The sequence below is a fragment of the Eriocheir sinensis genome, unplaced genomic scaffold, assembly GCF_024679095.1.
Source record: "Eriocheir sinensis breed Jianghai 21 unplaced genomic scaffold, ASM2467909v1 Scaffold345, whole genome shotgun sequence".
Taxonomy (NCBI): domain Eukaryota; kingdom Metazoa; phylum Arthropoda; class Malacostraca; order Decapoda; family Varunidae; genus Eriocheir; species Eriocheir sinensis.
The window spans coordinates 2,463-21,266 of record NW_026111660.1 but is presented as its reverse complement, the minus strand read 5'-3'; the positions used below and the strand labels follow the sequence as shown (position 1 = coordinate 21,266).

The 18,804-nt window shown below is 44.2% G+C and overlaps 1 long non-coding RNA gene across 1 annotated transcript in view; it reads left to right on the top strand.

Annotated features, from left to right (window-relative positions):
- Window positions 1-15,261, top strand: part of LOC126991808 (uncharacterized) — a 34,268-nt gene extending 19,007 nt beyond the window's left edge. Inside the window, exon 3 of the long non-coding RNA XR_007745863.1 lies at window positions 15,175-15,261. This is a non-coding gene — a long non-coding RNA (uncharacterized LOC126991808). The remainder of the gene's footprint in view (window positions 1-15,174) is intronic.
- Window positions 15,262-18,804: the final 3,543 nt, after the last annotated feature.

Here is an 18,804-nt window from a genome sequence, read left to right as displayed (position 1 = left end):
ACCTCTTCCCAACATCATATCTCTGCTGTGCTGCAACCTAGACACTTCCAATTTATTTCATCATGGAGAGGAAGGATTGGTGGTGAGAAAACGGTATAAATTATTATGTTTTCATTTGAAATTGCCACACAGGGCATTAATGAAAAACATCTATTTTTCCTAAATTTATCTACACCGCCCGCACACTGTGAGGATGACAATAGTCCTCTATCCCGATGTCTATGGGTTAAGAAACATGATCCCCGCAGCTACCGGATTAAATGTGAAACTTTCAAAGCTGCTGAGGAGTGCATTGGAGAACACCCAAAGTCTAGGAGTGGCATTGCCTCGAGGGAGACACTGGAGAATATAAAGGAGTCGTGCTGCCAAGGTGGATGGGGACTCAGAGGGATACAAGACTTTGTCACGAAGGACTTGAGTCCTTTTGAGGAGGGATAAGGTAAGATCAGAGATCTCACTGAGGATGTCGAGGGTTGTCTAAATGCAAATGACCTTAACTAGGAAAAAAGCCCCGCGCCACCACACAGCATGCTTCCTCTCCTGCCAACGCGATTATTCATATTAGGCTACATATTACGCATGTTTGATGCTCATAAAAATAACTCCTTACGAAACTGAATGTGTTTTTTGCCATTATATGCACACACAAAAAAAGCTTTCATGAACACAATTATGGAATATATACACTAACTAGGCTACATATTACGCATGTTTGTAGCTTACATAAAAGTAACTCCTTATCATGACGGGGCTGCCGTGGTTGGATACCACGAGCGTCATGAACACAACGATGGGCACCAACACCATGTCGGCCACCCCTGATACCACGCTGAGCCCCAAGGACACGTCCTCATGCCCTTTTATGTCGAGGTGGTGAAGGGTGTGATGCAGTGAACGCAGACGATGGAGGTGTGGGTGATGAAGGTGTGGGTGATGAGGGTGTGGAGGATGAAGGTGTGGGTGATGAGGGTGTGGAGGATGAAGGTGTGGGTGATGAGAGTGTGGAGGATGAAGGTGTATGTGGGTGATGAGGGTGTGGAAGATGACTACAGTACCCTCTCAAGTTTCGCGCTATCCGAGTTTCGCGATCCTCGAGTTTAGTGCTTAGTCCTAAATTCTTACCATCATGACTTTCGCGCATTACCGTCACGAGTTTTGTGCACCTTTGACATGTTCGGGTCACGTCTACCTACCGTCGGCATCATGCGTGCTGCCTTAAAAGGCGGTGTCCAACTAATGGGGGTATGGGCAACCGTGGTTGCCCATATGCCCAACCGGGAGCGAGTTGTTGGTTGTCCGTATGAATGGAAAACGGTTGTGGGTACGAGCGTGGGTACTTCACGGCTGTATGCAAACAAACAGACGACAGCAGTGGCTGAGGAGTGAGGAGCAGTGGAAGATGGCCCACCAAGAGACTTGTAAAATGGACTGGCAGAGCTGCTTTGCTTACTACTTGATTAACAAGATAAGAGAACACCCCGTGCTGGGGAACCACAGTCCAAAAAAGATTTTTCTCGAGTCTATGAAAATTGTAGATCTTCCAGTGATATTTTCTTCTTCTTCTTCTTCTGTTGACCTGTAATGCATGGCAGCAACGGTGAAAAGTAACAGTGGAAAATAGCAAAAGGGCATAGAAAACCAAAATCAGGGAAAGAAAAGAACAGAAAAACACCTAAGTTCAGGGTGAAGTGTATAAGTGCGCACTGTGAAGTAAATAAGGGCCGCTTTCACAGTCACTGTTTGTTTTGATCGTTACCAATGGCGGCGATCGACGCTATAGTTTTCCGTGTGAAATTGGCCAATGGGGTAGTGGCGGCTGCAGAGAAAGCGACAGGTGTTGAGAGTGTGTGGTAAGGTGCGGGGCGAGGCTAACCCCGCAGCCGCCACGAGGTGCCGTTGTAAAGGCAATACCTCCGACACCATCACATCACATCACTACCCATCGGTCAGTTTCACGTGGAAATACTAGAGCGGCGATCGCCGCCATTGGTAACGATCAAAACAAACAAAATGACTGTGAAAGTGGCCCTAAGTGCATGTTGTGAAGTATAAAAGTGTGGAGAAGGAGGACCTAAGAAGCGATACAAAACATTACAGGTCAAAAGAAGGAGAAGGTCCACTACACTGGCTGGTGTTGCGAGAAATATTTTCCCGCTGAAATTAGTCATTCTGCTGTCCACCACGCATGCGCGCTGTGGGAATACACAGCATTAAAAGTGTTAATTTGCCTGGATTTGTTCTTTTTTGTTCGCTTGTGGTCTTGGAAATATAAGAACATAAGAACATAAGAACGTAAGGAGTCTGCAAGAGGGCGGTTGGCCTATACAAGGCAGCTTCTGTACACTCAACCCCACCTTACCTCACCATCCATGGCTTTATCTAACCTCTTCTTGAATGTATCTATGGTACTGGCACCCACAACATGGCTCCCAAGCCTGTTCCATTCGTCCACCACTCTATTGGTGAACCAATTCTTGCCTATGTCTTTGTTGAATCTGAATTTGTCTAACTTAAAACCATTGCCACGCGTCCTACCTGGCTCTTTTACTATCAAAATTTTATTGACATCCCCTTTATTAAAGCCCTTCATCCATTTATAAACTTCGATCCAGTCTCCTCGCAACCTTCCCCTTTCTAGAGAGTGTAGATTTAACTGCTTCAGCCTGTCTTCATAAGGCAAGTTTCTCACCCCCTGAATCATCTTTGTCATCCTCCTCTGTACAGATTCCAACATCTTGATATCCATTCTATAGTAGGGGGACCAGAACTGAACTGCATAATCGAGATGAGGTCAAACTAGTTCTAAGCAAAGTTTGAGGATGACTTCAGCGCTCCTATTGCTCACGCTCCTTGAGATGAAACCTAGTACTCTGTTTGCCCGATTTTTAGCCTGAATGCATTGAGCCCTAGGACGGAGGTCAGCGCTCACTAGGACTCCTAAGTCTCTCTCACGCCCAGACCTGCTTAGAGGAGTGTCATTTCAGGAGTAATTGTGTAAGGGGTTATTCCTACCTACACTCAAAATGCTACACTTCCCGACATTGAATTCCATCTGCCACTTCCTCGCCCAATCATATAGTCTGTCAAGCTCATCCTGGAGAACGGTAGCGTCGCTGTCTGATTGGATTACTCTACCGATCTTGGTATCATCTGCGAACTTACTGACATCGCTACTAATTCCTGTGTCCAAGTCATTGATGTAAATAATAAAAAGCAGAGGACCCAGCACCGACCCCTGTGGGACTCCACTCGTAACACTGCCCCATTCAGATTTCCTACCATTGATTTGCACTCTCTGCTTCCTACCACTAAGCCACGCCCTGATCCAGTTCAAAACTTTCCCATCTACGCCGTGAGCCTGTAATTTTAGTAATAGCCGGTGATGAGGGACTTTGTCGAACACTTTACTGAAATCTAGATATAATATGTCATAGTTTTCATCTCTGTCAACCGCCTCGATCACTTTAGTGTAGAAGGACAACAGATTAATAAGGCAAGACCTACCCTTTGTGAACCCATGCTGTGAGTCATGAATTAAACTATGCTTCTCTAGATGGTCCCGAATGCTCCCGGGTATAATTGACTCCAACATCTTTCCTACAACTGATGTTAAGATGATTGGGCGATAATTTGAGGTGGCTGACTTGTCTCCCTTTTTGAAAATCAGCGTCACATTAGCTACTTTCCATTAATTGGGCACATACCCAGAATTTACCGACATCTTAAAGATATCGGCAAGAGGGCCACTAAGGACTTTCTTGCACTCTTTCAGAGCCCTTGGAAATACCTCGTCTGGGCCCGGCGATTTGTTTTCTTCAAACTACCAATCTCATCCTGGACTACTTGCCTAGTGATGATCACATCCCTCAACTTGTCGTTCTCGTCGCCCTCGTATACCTGAACTCTCTCCGGAATGGTTGTTAGATTTTCCTGCGTGAAAACTGAGAGGAAATAGTCATTCATCATTTGGCTCATATCTTCTCCATTCTCAACGAGCTCGCCCTTGTTTGTTTTCAACGGTCCAATTCTGTCCCTTGTTTTCGTCCTGTACAATTTGAAGAAGCGTTTGGGATCGCTCTTGGCCTCGTTGGCTACCCTAATCTCATAATTTCTTTTTGCTAGGCGGGTGTTCTTCTTCACCGACCTGGCTAGCTCAACATACCTACCCCTGAGGTGGATCTCTCCGTTCTTTATTTTCCTATAAATTCCTCTCTTCAAGCCTATTTCATGCTTGAGTCTGCGGGTCATCCATTTGGGGTCGTTATTTTCCTTCCTACGTGCTTGGTAAGGGATATGCTGTCTCTGACCCTCTGCAATTTCTCTAACTAAATTATTGTAGGTCATTTCTACATGGTTCCCCTGTCTTTCCGGTTCCAGCCCTGAGATCTGGCCCTCATCTAGCTCTAAGGTTTCCCAATTTACCTCCTCAAGGTGTCTTCTGAGCCCCTCATAATCAGCTCTTCTAAAGTCGTGCACCAACACAGAGTTGAATTCATGGGTCACCGCCCAGTCTAATTTAAACCTAATTTCCTTGTGATCACTGCCACCTAATTCTCCCCCAACATCTAGCTCACTGATCATATACTCGGTGTTAGTTAAGACCAAGTCCAGAATGTTGTTACCCCTGGTGGGCTCTGTTACTGCCTGCTTGAGAAAATTATCTTGTATTACTTTCAGAAAATCCTCAGACTCTAGATCACCCACCACGCCTTCCCAGTCTATATTCCTATAGTTAAAATCCCCCATTATGCAGACATTTTTGCTCCTGCTTGCCCTGCCTACCTCTTGTAGTAATATATAAGTGTCCTGCCTGGTAAGGTTGGGTGGCCTGTAAATAACCCCTAGAATTAGTTTGTCTTTCCCTTTGTGGACGTCCACCCAAACTGATTCTGAGTTGCCATTTGTTGGAACAGAATTGTTAGCGGAACATTTAAGTGTGTCTTTAACATAAAGTGCCACCCCTCCTCCCCTTCTTCCCTTTCTATCTTTGTGAAACATCTGGTAACCATCTATTTCATACTCTGACATGAAGTTTTTGTTGGCAGTATCCACCCATGTTTCCGTGATAGCTATAATGTCGAATTTCTCGACACATGCTTTCCCCCTCAGTAGATCTATCTTGTTCTTGAGACTCCTACTGTTGGTGTAATAAGCCGTTAGCCCATCCTTTCTTATATCCTTTCGATTTCTCCTGCGCCCCCTAGTCCCAGTCTGCAATGCATTGACAGGCCCTCCCCCCTCGCCTACTCTAAAAAATCCTGTAGGGTGCTAAGTGATCGCTCGAGGGAGTCTGCGAGAACCTCCACCCCCTGGAATGACAGGTGCACGCCATCCTTGGCATACAAGGTGCCTTTATTGTAGAAGAGGTCCCAATTGTCAAGGAAAAGCCAACCATTTCGCTTGCAGTGGGCCGCCAGCCTGCTGTTTACTGCTAAGGCTCTGGAAAGCCATCCCTCTCCCACCCCCCTCCTCGGCAAAACCCCACAAACAGCCGGCACCCCCCCGAAGTCCCTCACTTTAGCAAACGATTCCCTGAAGCGCTGAAATATCTCTTCGCTACCCACCTTACTGATGTCATTACCACCGTAACTGCAGAAGACGATTGGCTGTGTCCCCTCCCGTGCTAAAATTTCCTCCATTCTGTCAGATACGTGCTGGATGCCTGCCCAGGGAAAGCACACTCGAAGCCTATTTTCCTTATCCCTTGAACAAAAGTACCTGTCAATGAACCTGACTTGAGAGTCCCCAACCACCAGTACTTTCCTCTTATTAACTTTGTCAGTAGACGGAAGGGAAGCCACTACAGGAGGAGAGGGAGGGGCGGCAGCAGGGGAGGAGGAGGAGGAGGAGGAGGAGGAGGAGGAGGAGGAGGAGGAGGAGGAGGAGGAGGACGATGAGTGGAAGGAGAGAGATGAAGGGGATGACGTCGAAGGGGGAGGGGGGCAGGAGGAGTTGGCTGAGGTGGTGGGGGAGGCAGGGGAGGAGGGGTGGGAGGAGGAGGGGAGAGGGAGGGAGGTGGGGGAGGACAAGGAGAGAGAATGCGAGGAAGAGCAGGAAGAGTCGGAAGGGAGGGAAGAGGTGGAGGAAAGGGGAGAGGGAGGTGATGAATGATAGTCAGCGGCGGCAGAAGGGAAGGGAAGTATGGTGGGTGTGGAGAGGGGAGATGGCGGGTGAGGAGAGGGGAGAAGGGGGGAGAGGAGAGAAGTGGCTGGAGGAGTGGAAGGGAAGAGGGAGATGCAGGAGGAGGGGGAAGTGAATGGAGAAGGCACTAGCGAGGAGGGGGAGGCAGGCGGGAGAAGGGAGGCTGCTGTATGGGGAGGAGCAGGGGTGGAAGGAAGGGGGGGTGAGGTACCCCCATGAGTAGATGAGCAGGAACACCTGCTACACGCTGTGACTCGCTCCGCTAAATATTTCATGTCCCGTGTTAACGAGTGGATCGTGGATTCCAGGTGCTTGATTTTTCTTTCATCTTGCTCTGCCTTGATGCAGAAATGGCAAGTCTCGCTTGCCCTGTTACTTGTCCTAAAGTACTGCGGAGCTTGGCGAAGGCCACAGTTAGAACAACGTTTCAAATTTGAGGGCATATTGGCTGATCCTTCCGCGGACCGTAGTGAAACAGAGGGTCCCGGGTGAAACAAAGGGTCCCCTGGGAATACGGCTGGCGAGCGGGGTGTCGTCTGCTGGCCTGGAAATTTCCGTTTAACAAGGAAAATTACAGCCTGAAACAGCACTTAATATAAACACTTCCTGGAAAATGAATAGGAAAAAAAAATACGTGTAGAACGTTTAGAAGGAGCTTGCGTACACCACCGTGAGGTTGTGAGATGTATGGGGTTAGTACAGCGAAGGAAAGCAAGTGTGTTAAGGTGAGGGTGATGGAATGTAATGAATCAGAAATAACACTTAGCAGAGCAGAGCAGTAAACAAGTTGAACCTCTTTGCGAGCTATTTTGTGATTGCGGCGGCGGTTTACGTTCAATAGGCATTGAAAAGTCAATCATGATGTTAGTGATTTGATGATATATAACAGAAAGAGTTAGCAGATTATACCATAACACACAGAAAACTACCAGAAGCTATAGGTTTGTCCAACTGTACCACGGGTGACCGCGAGCAACCGCCCTTACATGGATCACAAGCGTGTATTCAGAACTGCCAGCCCATTGTAAGGCAGCCGCCTTCAACTGTGGCTTCAGAACGACCTGTTCTCACTTCGCATTTTCTGCCTATTACCAAGGTATGTATTTTGAGATAACAAGGGAATAAAGTCGAAAAAAATTGTGATAACAAGGGAGTCAAGCTGAAAAAAAAAAGTATTTTTTTCCACAGGCCGGAACCAATAAGCGCTTTTACATGTATTTCAATACCTCGAGTTTCACAGTCCTCGAGTTTAGCGCCATACCTTCGGAATGAAGCAAGCGCGAAACTCGAGAGGGTACTGTAGGTGTGGGGGAGGGTGTTTGATGGCTGCAGGGCCAGCGGCAATGACGTTTTGGAGCCACACTTCTCTCAGCCTCTGTCTCGCTTCATGAGTCATTTACCTTCCCAGGATCATCAACATGTCCTTTGTCACTTTCATTGACAGTAGATGTGATTGGAAAAGCAGGAAAAGACTGTGTTGTGGTGGTGCGAGGCAGCGTGCTGTGAACAGCCGCCACAGAAACAGACTGTGCCCCAATCTGTTTTAATTCATCTTCTAACTCCTCAGACCCTGAATCACCACTTTCCAAAGGAGAAAGCATCTCATCAAACAGGGCTCTTATGACACTGCTGTTATTCAAAATTCCCGTATACGGTGGCTTAGCGCACTCCATGATATTAGAGGTAGAGGAACAGGGGCCCGGTGGCGCACTCCCTTCCTCCACGCATCCGGACATGGGGAAATCATTTTCAGCATGTGTAGTGCGGCGACGGCCTGATGAACGAGCCTCCCATGACCCACTTAGCCAGTTGGGTACCTCTTTGGCCGACTCGGTAAGGAGTGGCTCTTCCGTCACGCTGGTTGCGGGTTCAATCCCAGGCAGCCGGCGAATACCCTCTCCTTGTCTTGATTAATTTCTTGTGTGTTTCGATACACACAGAGGTCATGTTGGAGAATAGGAAAAGAGAAAATAAATACCTGGGTCATGACACATGTTTCTCCATCATAGTGGTCTGTAGTGCTCTGGGATTTGGTGTGAAACATAGGACAGGGACTGCCATCAACCACTGGACACAATAATTACATCACAGGAGTACAAATCTTGGCAGGACAGCAGAGGGCGGGAACTCCCGCCACCCGACGCTCTCTGCCTGAGCGGGAATTCCCGTCACCCGACGCACAAAGGTTAAAGGCCCCTCTGAGCGAGAAAAATAAGAAAAATCATTACTTGCACAAACCATTTCATAATATATATCAACGCATTTGTGATCAGTTTGTGCATCATCTATTTTTGGGGGTTTATATCATGGGAAATATTTGGCCCATCGCTGGTACATGGTAACACCGCAAATTTGGCCTGTCACTGCTAACAGGTTAAAAGTATCTCACAACTCTCCATGGTCCTCCAAAGTACCAAGCACTTTAAACCGATTTGAGACTGCCACTGCATACTCCTGAACACACGCCTGGTCCCTCAGTTTCTCAAAATGGAATCCTGGAGGGTTGCATCTTGAAAGGTTTTTGTACCTGATGCGTATCCTCAGTTTTGCAGCAACAAGTCTGTGGTCGGCCATAAAGTAGTCAGCACTCTGGAGAACCCTAATGGTCCTGGAGGATCCTTCAATGAGTACTAAGAAGGATGTGATCCTTCTCCAGCATTGCCGCCCATTGTTGTTGAATATATATTTTGACTGTGTAGACACACAGTTGAATGAAATTTTGAAATTGAACGATTCTTTAAATTTGTGTGCATCAGATGCAACTCATAATAACTTTTCACCCAAACTAAGCCTTCCTGACGTGCATAGTGCACCTCCTACTTTGTTTACAAGTTTACAGTCACTGCCCTCACCTTACCCTCTCCACAAGACTGTTTTTCAGAGCTGTAGAAATTTATATTTATACAGCTCTACTACAGCTCCCTTATGATGCCTTAATCTTTGGTGCAATAATTAGTCAGTCACTGGTAAACTCTGGAACAGCCTTGCTTCATCACCTTCACCCTGCAGCATTAGTGCCTTCAGCGGAGCATCTAAACGCTGACTCACTTTTCCTCTCAGCTACTTGTATGGTCTGCTTGCAGGAGCAGCACCATAGCCATATGTTTATGTATTGTATTTTGCTACTAAGAAATTCTACACAAAAAAGTCCCACCAGTTCCAAATTGATAAAACCCATTGAAACAACACCTCCATTAAGCGTGAATTCCATTTAATGCCAATTTCTTAAGTTCCTATCTGATGGTCTGCTGCACTGCACCAGCAAATTATTTTGTATGTTTATCTTTATAATATTGTCACAATATTAAGAATTCAAGATTTATTTGAAATGAAAATGTTCTCTTATTATTTACTTGATTTCCTTATCTCTGAAAAAACATGTCACACTCGTGATGCGTCACCGCACCCCCTCCCCCCATAGGTATTTTGTATGTCTTGAACAGCCCCTTATAAGATATTGATCCTTACAGAAAGAGTAATGATTTGATCGGCATGATAAATGAGCTAAAGGAAGGAAGGAAGCAGTAGCCATAGGGTAAACATTGTTTTCCTTAACCTGTCTGCTGTGATTGGCATGGATTTTGCCTTCACTGGTAGCCTGGTAACATATAGTCCCAGGTTTTTCTCTGCCTTTGTGGTGGATAGTGGAGTGTTTCCCATGTGGTATTGGTATGCTATGTATGTATGGAAAAGAAGATCACCTCCCAGGCTTCCCTCGTACCACACCTCACACTTTGGGGCCTCTTTCTCCCTGTACCAGTCAAGAGTTTCCTTTCATTCCATCTCATTCTTCCACTTGCTCAATCCCTCATCTTTTACTGCCATATCTATCACATTCTTCCACTTTCTAACATCCCACTCAAACCCCTCTCCATTTCTGTTTGTTATTCTCCATTCAAACACATTTTGCCTATCTTCAAAAGGGTCGGTATACCCACCTACTTAGCGCAACATTCCTGTTTATCATTCGCCCACATTTATTCACCCATTTGCTATCTCTCAAGATTAACACTTTTCGTGTTAATCTTGCATCCTCCATTTGTTCCAGCCTCACTTTATATCTCAAGGTTGCCTTTACTAGTCTTTCCCTAAATGGGCTCCATCCCATGTCACCCCTAAGAGCCTCTATTGCTACAAACCTTGGTGCATTCAGTGCCATTCTTGCTACCCTATTCTGCCCCACTTCCAATTTTTCTATCTCACTGTCATTCCATGTCATCACATCCATTCCATACATAATGCTCGGGACAGCCACACTCTTCCAAACCTCACGGATGACATCATACTTGCTCGCTCTCATCCTCGCTGCACTCCCCAAACGGTCTACCCACTGGTTTGTCATACTTATCTTTACATTCTTGGCCCTATGGCATCCATTTACCTCCATCCACACCCCTAGATACTTGTATTCTTCCATCTGTTCCAACTCATTCCCTTCCAGTCTCCAAGTTGTTTCTCTCATCCTCTGACCTATTGACTATCATAATCTTGCTCTTCTCACTACTAAATCTAACACCACAATCTCTTCTATAGCCCCCTACCACATCTAACATTCTTTGTAAGTCTCCAGCAGAGTCACTCAAAATCACAACATCGTCCGCATACAACAACACACACAACTTGTCCTCTCCAACTTTCACTCCTGCATTCATTCTTCTCATCCTAACTGCTAGCTTCTCTGTATACAGGCTAAATAATGTTGGTGACAGAATGCAACCCTGCCTCACTCCTCTCTTGCTCTTCACCCAGTCTGTCTCTAGGTTCCCTAACCTGTATTTAACTCTTGTGCCTGCATACATACTCCTAATTATGTTCACAAACTTATCACTCAATCCAGTCTGCTCCAGCACTCTACACAACATACTCCTATTAACCCTCTATGCTTTCTCTATGTCTAGAAAACCTAAGTACAACTTTTCTCCTGCTCTCTTTTTCCTTTCAATCAGTTCATTCACCACAAACATATTATCTTCAGCTCTCCTGTCAACCCGGAAACCATTCTGTTCCTCACCTAGTACCCTATATCTCTCAATCCATTTACACAACTTTCATTCAGCACTGCACAAAAAACTTTCCCTATTGTGTTTACAAGGGAGATTGGTCTGTAATTCTTAAGCTCCTGTCTACTCTTGTGTCCACCCTTATGTATCAAAGTCACCTTACTCTCTCTTCCTCCCACACCTGGTTAAACAAGTCAGTCATTCTGTCAATAACACTCTCACCACCATTCTTATAAAGCTCGTACGGGATATCATCTGGTCCTGCTGCTTTTCCATCTTTCTGTCTCTTAATACACCTCTCAACTTCCTCCCTACTGATCCTTTCATTCAGCTCAGTTGCATCTTTCCTCTCCATGGTCACACCCGCTTCTCTCACGTTCATTTCTTCACCCACTCCTCCTATTTTCTCCCAAAACTCCTTGACTGCCTCCCTCATTTTCTCTTCATCTGTATTACACCATCCACCTTCAGTCTTTCTACATCATCACTGTCACTCATCCTCTCACCTCTTAGGAATCTATACCATTCATGGCCACCCTCAAGCCCCTTCTCTCTCAGGCTCTGAATCACACCTCTTTCGCAGTCAACCTTCGCACTCATAATCGTTCGTTTCGTCAGTCGCTGATGCCTAACATATCCTTCCCATGCATTCTGATACGCACCCTCAGCTTCCTCGCTATCATGCCTCTTTCTCTTCAGCTGCTGACACAATCTATTCAACCTCTTCTGCTCCTTCCTTGCTTCCCTAACACTTGCATTCCACCACGGTTTGCTCACACGCTTTCTACCATTCATTTTGACATACCCAATGTTGCGGACTGCAGTTTTTCTTACATTCTCTACAAGCCTCTCATTCAGTGCATCCACATCCTGCACACCATCAAACTCCCAGTTTCTTTCACTCAGATCTACCTGGAAATTCTCCCATCCTACATCTCTTAGCCTCCACTTCTTTTTTCAGACCTCTTTTGTCATTTCATTCTTACCCTTGGGGCTGCATGCTGGACTTGGTCTGGGCAGCTCACAGCCTTCCACCAGTCAGGCTTGCCTTCAGCAACTGAAAGTGGTGGAGTCTCTTGTAAGAATCTCAGATATATTGTTATGACCAAAGTGAGGTGAACACTGAGAACAGCTCTTTCCTCACATGAAAGTGGCAGAGTCTCCCATGAGAATGAGCTTGCTCGCTCGGTCTAGGACGAGGAAGGACAGTGAGTCTTGGCCCCAAAATGGCTCAGGGCATGACATCACGAGGTACAGATGTGCTCACTAACTATGACTACTAAAAATGTGAAATTTTGATGGCAAGCCTCTAATATTGAGATAAGGTTATTGGTATATTAATTCCATTATAATATTCTTCGTTCTCCAACAAAAATTTAAAGAAAGCAGATTATCAACTTTTAGCAATGGTATAATTATGTTCACAGCCACAACACCTGCAATTTTGTTAATGCAAACAGATTGTATGAGATAGAGCAATACAATGAGTATCCTTGTTTCACCATCTCTCTCTCTCTCTCTCGCTCCCAATTTCAAAAGAGCTAACTTCGTAGAAATCCGACGAAAACTAATAGAAATGCAACTATCAGATGACGGTAATGTAGAGGACGCCTGGCTAAGCTTTAAAAATCATTTACTCACTCAGCAGAACACATTTGTTCCTTTGCGTGAGAAGCGAAGTAACACTAATAAAAGCCCACCTTGGTTTAACAGCGAAATTAAACACTCAGTTAAGGAGAGAAAATTGTTTTACAGGCTAAAGAAAGAGCAAAGCACGCCCGAAAACATTAGACTTTACCATGATGCCAGGCGATGAGTAAAAAGATTAGTATGTCAGGTAAAGCGTAGATATGAAGAAACTATTGCAGCCAACTGTAAAAATAATCTGAAATCCTTCTTCAGTTACATAAACAACAGAAAAGCGATCAGAAATGGAATTGGACCCTTAACAAACAGCGATGGTGCACTAGTGACTGACAGCCAACACGTCGCAAACCTATTAAACAGTTACTTTTCCTCGGAGTTTATTACTAACAGTCCTCCCACCACTACCACCAACACCAGTACTAATGTAAATCCCGAGCATGCACTGCCTAACTTTGAAATAACAACCGATGAAGTCCTTAAAGCCCTCCAATCACTTTAAACAAATAAAAGTCCTGGACCTGACAAAGTATATCCTTCTCTGCTCAAAGAAACAAAGAGCGAAATACTCTCCTCCCTCACAACCGTATTCAATATGTCCTTGCGACAAGGCATTGTCCCTTCAGATTGGAAAAAGGCTAATGTGACTCCGATTTTTAAGAAAGGAGACAAAAAAGTACCAGGTAATTACAGGCCCATTAGTCTAACTTCGGTTGTAGGTAAGCTACTTGAGGGCATAATTAGAGACAAAATTGTGAGTTACCTTGAAAGCCACTCATTAATTGCGGACTAACAACATGGCTTCCGTAACAAAAGATCCTGCCTATCAATCCTATTAACCTTTTATAACGACCTCTTCACTGTTTATGACGTAACCAAATCATTGGACATAGTCTATCTTGATTTCCAGAAAGCATTTGATAAAGTCCCACATCATAAATTACTTTACAAATTAAAGCAAATAGGTATAGACGGTCAAGTAAACCAATGGATCGCGAATTGGTTGAGCAACAGACAACAAAGAGTGGTGATTGACGGATTTAACTCAGAGTGGGCGCCGGTCACTAGTGGCGTCCCTCAGGGCTTTGTTCTTGGCCCAGCGCTCTTCATTATCTACATCAACGATGTTGATGTTGGACTCAATAATCGCATTAGTAAATTTGCAGACGACACAAAGATTGGTAACTCGGTTCACACAGACGAAGACAGGCAAAGCCTCCAAGAGGATTTGCACAAAATTTCAGCTTGGTCTGTTAGATGGGAGATGCCCTTTAACGTAGACAAGTGCCAGGTCTTTAAAGTTGGAACAAGGAATAAGAAGTTCAATTACGAAATGCGCGGCGTTAAACTCGAAAGCGTTCAATGCGTTAAGGACTTGGGGGTCAAAATCGCATCAAACCTCAAATTCTCACAGCAGTGCATCAATGCAGCAAATAAAGCGAACAGAATGTTGGGCTTCATTAAAAGAAACTTTTTATTCAAGAATAAAGATGTAATACTTCCACTATACAATAGTTTAGTCAGACCCCACTTGGAATATGCGATACAGTTTTGGTCTCCCCACCATGCAAAGGACATTGCTAAATTAGGTGTTCAGCGTCGGGCAACAAAAATGATCCCTTCCTTGTGCAACAAATCTTACGAAGAAAGGCTTTCCACCCTTAACATGTTCTCTCTTGAGAAACGTCGCCTCCGAGGAAAACTGATCGAATGTTTTAAAATACTTAAATGGTTTCACGAATGTAGACAGATCAACATTGTTTATGATCAGTGACACTTTGCGTACAAGGAAGCGTAAAACTCAAATGTAGACAAGTAAATTCAGACTGCACCAAATTTTTCTTCACCAACGTTGTAGTGTGAGAATGGAATAAGCTCCCACCGTCAGTGGTCCAGTGTAACACGATTGACTCCTTCTAAAACAAGCTCGCCCGTCACTTCCTTGAACTTAATATTAACTATAGTAGAAATGCAACGTTTTGGAGCCATCTGATTAGTGTAGAATCACTTAGGTTTAAGAACAGACCACCTAGTGTGGACCATGGGGTCTGTGTGGTCTGATTTTCTATGTAAATCTATCTAAATTCTCTCTCTCTCTCTCTCTCTCTCTCTCTCTCTCTCTCTCTCTCTCTCTCTCTCTCTCTCTCTCTCTCTCTCTCTCTCTCTCTCTCTCTCTCTCTCTCTCTCTCTCTCTCTCTCTCTCTCTCTCTCTCCATATATATATATATATATATATATATATATATATATATATATATATATATATATATATATATATATATATATATATATATATATATATATATATATTGTTCCACTATCCCATGTTAACTATTTTCTTGTGAAAGAATACCATTACAATTGTAGTACATTTTTTTGGCCATTACAGCACCATGGAACAAATGCTTGATTTTGAATTGGGGGCTGCTGCACCTGTCACCACCACTCTCCCTGCAGCGGCTACTGCTGCTTCCAGTAAGTCCTCTATTACGCACTCACTCAAGTTCTGTGTTAACAAATATTTTTGTGTACAGTATTCACTATCCATTTGTTATGTAAGTTTATGTCTCTTAACTACCATTAATATTCTTATTTAAGTATTGATCTTGTGTGAAAGTCATCCCCTTAACCCATCCACTGCAATTGGAATGAATTTGGCCTTCACTGGTAGCCTGGTAACATATAGTCCCAGGTCTTTCTCTGCCTCTGTGGTGGACAGTGGAGTGTTTCCCATGTGGTATGCTGGATACCCCTTCCAAGGTGCATGAGTTTACATTTTCCTTCATTGAATTGTAGCAGCCACTTTTTGACCCGTTCCTCTAGCTTTGTGATGTCTTCTTGTAGGAAATCTGCAGTCAATGGGTTAAAACTGTCATATGTTCTATTGAGGAATAATTTAGCCCCTTGGAAAAGCGGTAGTAGGAGTAGTAGTAGTACAGGTAACTCTTGATTTACGCGAGTTTGGTTTACGCGTTTTTAAAATAACGCTGGGTCCAAAATCCAAATAAATGTTTAATTTACATGTTTTTTCCACTTATACGTGATATTTTATGGAGTGGCCACCGGATGTCTCATGCAACTGGACTCACACGGTGCCACGGCCACACAGCTGAGCTCAGTTTTTCCCGTGCGCCACTTGAACAACAATACAGTACCCACGCTGCCACGCTGCTCAACAATAGGGGTGGGCAGGTACCGGTACCAGTACCGGTACCAACGGTACCAGCTATACGGTATGGTATTGGTATCAGACTGCTCGGTACCGGTACCAATACTAGCCAGTCGCTCATGGTGTCCCACATTTCTTCTTCACACGAGTGAGGCTGAGACTGAGTGCCTGAGTGGATATCTCGGTGATATGGATATTCTCTTTCTCTCTCTCTCTCTCTCTCTCTCTCTCTCTCTCTCTCTCTCTCTCTCTCTCTCTCTCTCTCTCTCTCTCTCTCTCTCTCTCTCTCTCTCTCTCTCTCTCTCTCTCTCTCTCTCTCTCTCTCTCTCTCTCTCTCTCTCCACTAAATGAAGTGAATACTTAATTTTCGACAGAAACCTACCTCTTGTTTGATTTACATTGTTTTTGTTTTACGCGACCTCTTCAAGGACGCAATACTCGCGTATATCGAGAGTTACCTGTAGTAGTAGTAGTCGTAATTTCAAAAAAGATCCTATGTACTTTGCAAACATTAATATTACAATATTAAGTAAATTTCACCACTCACTTTATATGCAAGTGGACCAATATCCAAACAGCCCACTGCTAGAACTGGACCAATTTATTTTAGTTATCCATTTGTGCTGCAGGATGAACTGGTCGAATTCTGTCCCCTCTAGCAGGCCTGAGAAGGGGAGCCATAGTCAATCCCTAATTGTATGAGAGTGTGCTGGACCATCACTGGACCATTTTAGGCCCACATATCTGAGAATGCTGGGCTGATATAGTGAAGCAGTTATCAGTAAACATTGGTCCATTGTAGACCAGAAGATATTGGATATACAGTAATACCTTGGTTAACGAGTGCCTTAGTTTACGAGCGTTTTGATTTATGAGCAAAAGAAAATCACTAAAAATGCCTTGGTTTATGAGCAGTGACTTGGTTTACGAGCATCATGTTTGTATGAGTCAAAGACGTGAGCATGGGTTCCCTTTGTTTGCTGCAAGACGAGAGTGCTCAAAGCGGAAAACAATGGGAATGGGGTCTCAAGCTGGTGTCACAGCAGGAGGGTAAGCCGTGGATGACATCATCGGACTCGCAGTGAATCACAGCGTGTTTTTCAGAAATGTCAGCCACTCGTGAGGCATCCGCCTTCAGCAGTCTTCAAAACAACCTGTTCTCTCTTCCCATTTCCTTCCTTTTTCCATCATAATAAGACACACTGACATTTTATAATGTTTCTGAGATCATATTTTCTTTTTGTTCACTTTTTATTTCTAAGTGATTAAGGCGTTTGTGTTAGAATTAAAGGTTTATATTTTTAAGGTGAACTGTGTTAAATGGTGGTCTGGGAACTTATTTCATTGACTGCTTCACAATTACATCAAAGTAACGCTGCTTTTCGATGTCTTGTTATCTACAAACATACTTAAGGGGAAGAAAAAGAAGATGAGGAGATTGAGACAGGAAGATAGGAAAGAAAAATATGGGGCAGATGCAGACAGGAACAAAGGACGGAAGGGAGGAACGAGGGAAAGTTAAGACTGTCTTGTTATATCTGTTGAACGCTTTAGATGTTAAGGAAGGGAAGATAAGAAAAAACAAATTGGATGAGAAGGGCAGAGACTCGCCAATCCTCGCCGACAGAGCCGGCTTCCTGTTCATGGGCTGTCACCCGACAAAGACCCATGGTCCCTCCATGAAGGAACAAAATCTAGAGATGGGTGGATGAGAAGGAGGTAGGAAGATGAATAAAGAGGAAGGAAGGAAGGATGGGAGGGAGGACTGGTACTCCCGGGCGTTGGTGGTTCTGGGAAAACGTATCATAGCACTCACACTTCTCATGCCTCTCAGAGAGTGAATGTCTCCACATTTTATAAAGGAATTGGCTTCTCTTTCTTTCAAAGTTAAATTTCAAGTTGAAAACACATTTTGTAAGCATTTATATGTAAATATGATAGACCCAGTGTGACACCAGGTAACGGACAACTGACAACTCACTCCCGGATGGGCGAACGGGCGTTGCCAGTAGCCACAACAGTTAGAGGAAAACGGCCAGTGTGACACTGCCCCAAGGCAGTGAGGCCGCTGACCGGGTGAGTGCCAGCGATGACGTTATTGGACTCCCAGCGAATCACAAGCGTGTTTTTAGAGCTTAGCCAATCATAAGGCTTCATCTGTGGCTTTAAAACAATCTGTTTTCTCTTCCTGTTTTCTCTCTTTTTCCAAGGTACGTATTTTGAGATAATAAGGGAGTAAAGGACGAAAAAAAGTGAGCTCCGTGGGGCAGCATGAGCCAATTATAATGGCGCCACTATAAACAGTTGCCTGTGCCATGACGGGCTCGGGGCCGACCATCAGGCCCAAATGGATATTCTACTGGTACCAAAGCCCACATAAAAAAAAAAAAAAAAAAAAAAAATCCACGGGTCGGAACAGATAGCGCTTTTTCAGTGTTTTCAATACCCCGAGTTTCACGATCCTCGAGTTTAGCGCTACACCTTCGGAACAAAGGAGTGCGAAACTCGAGAGGGTACTGTATACAAAAAAAGGATTTTTTACAATTGCAAATATGTACAATTCCATTCAGTTCATCACGTATTTAGGAAAATTTTTTACATAAATATAAAACGTGCAAGTGGTCAAACAAAAATAAAGAGCCAGATTTTTCAGTCTTTTTCATGATTTTTTTTTCACTCGCATTTAAATGGTTCACGATTTTTCGTAAAAAAAATAAAAGAATGAAAAAAGTCTCTATTGTCATTGTGCATTCAGTTCTCTTTAGAATGGTACTTAAAACATTAAAATCAGTTAATTTGGGACAGAAATAGGGAAAAATGTGAGAAAAACTTTGCTTTGAGAAGAAAACG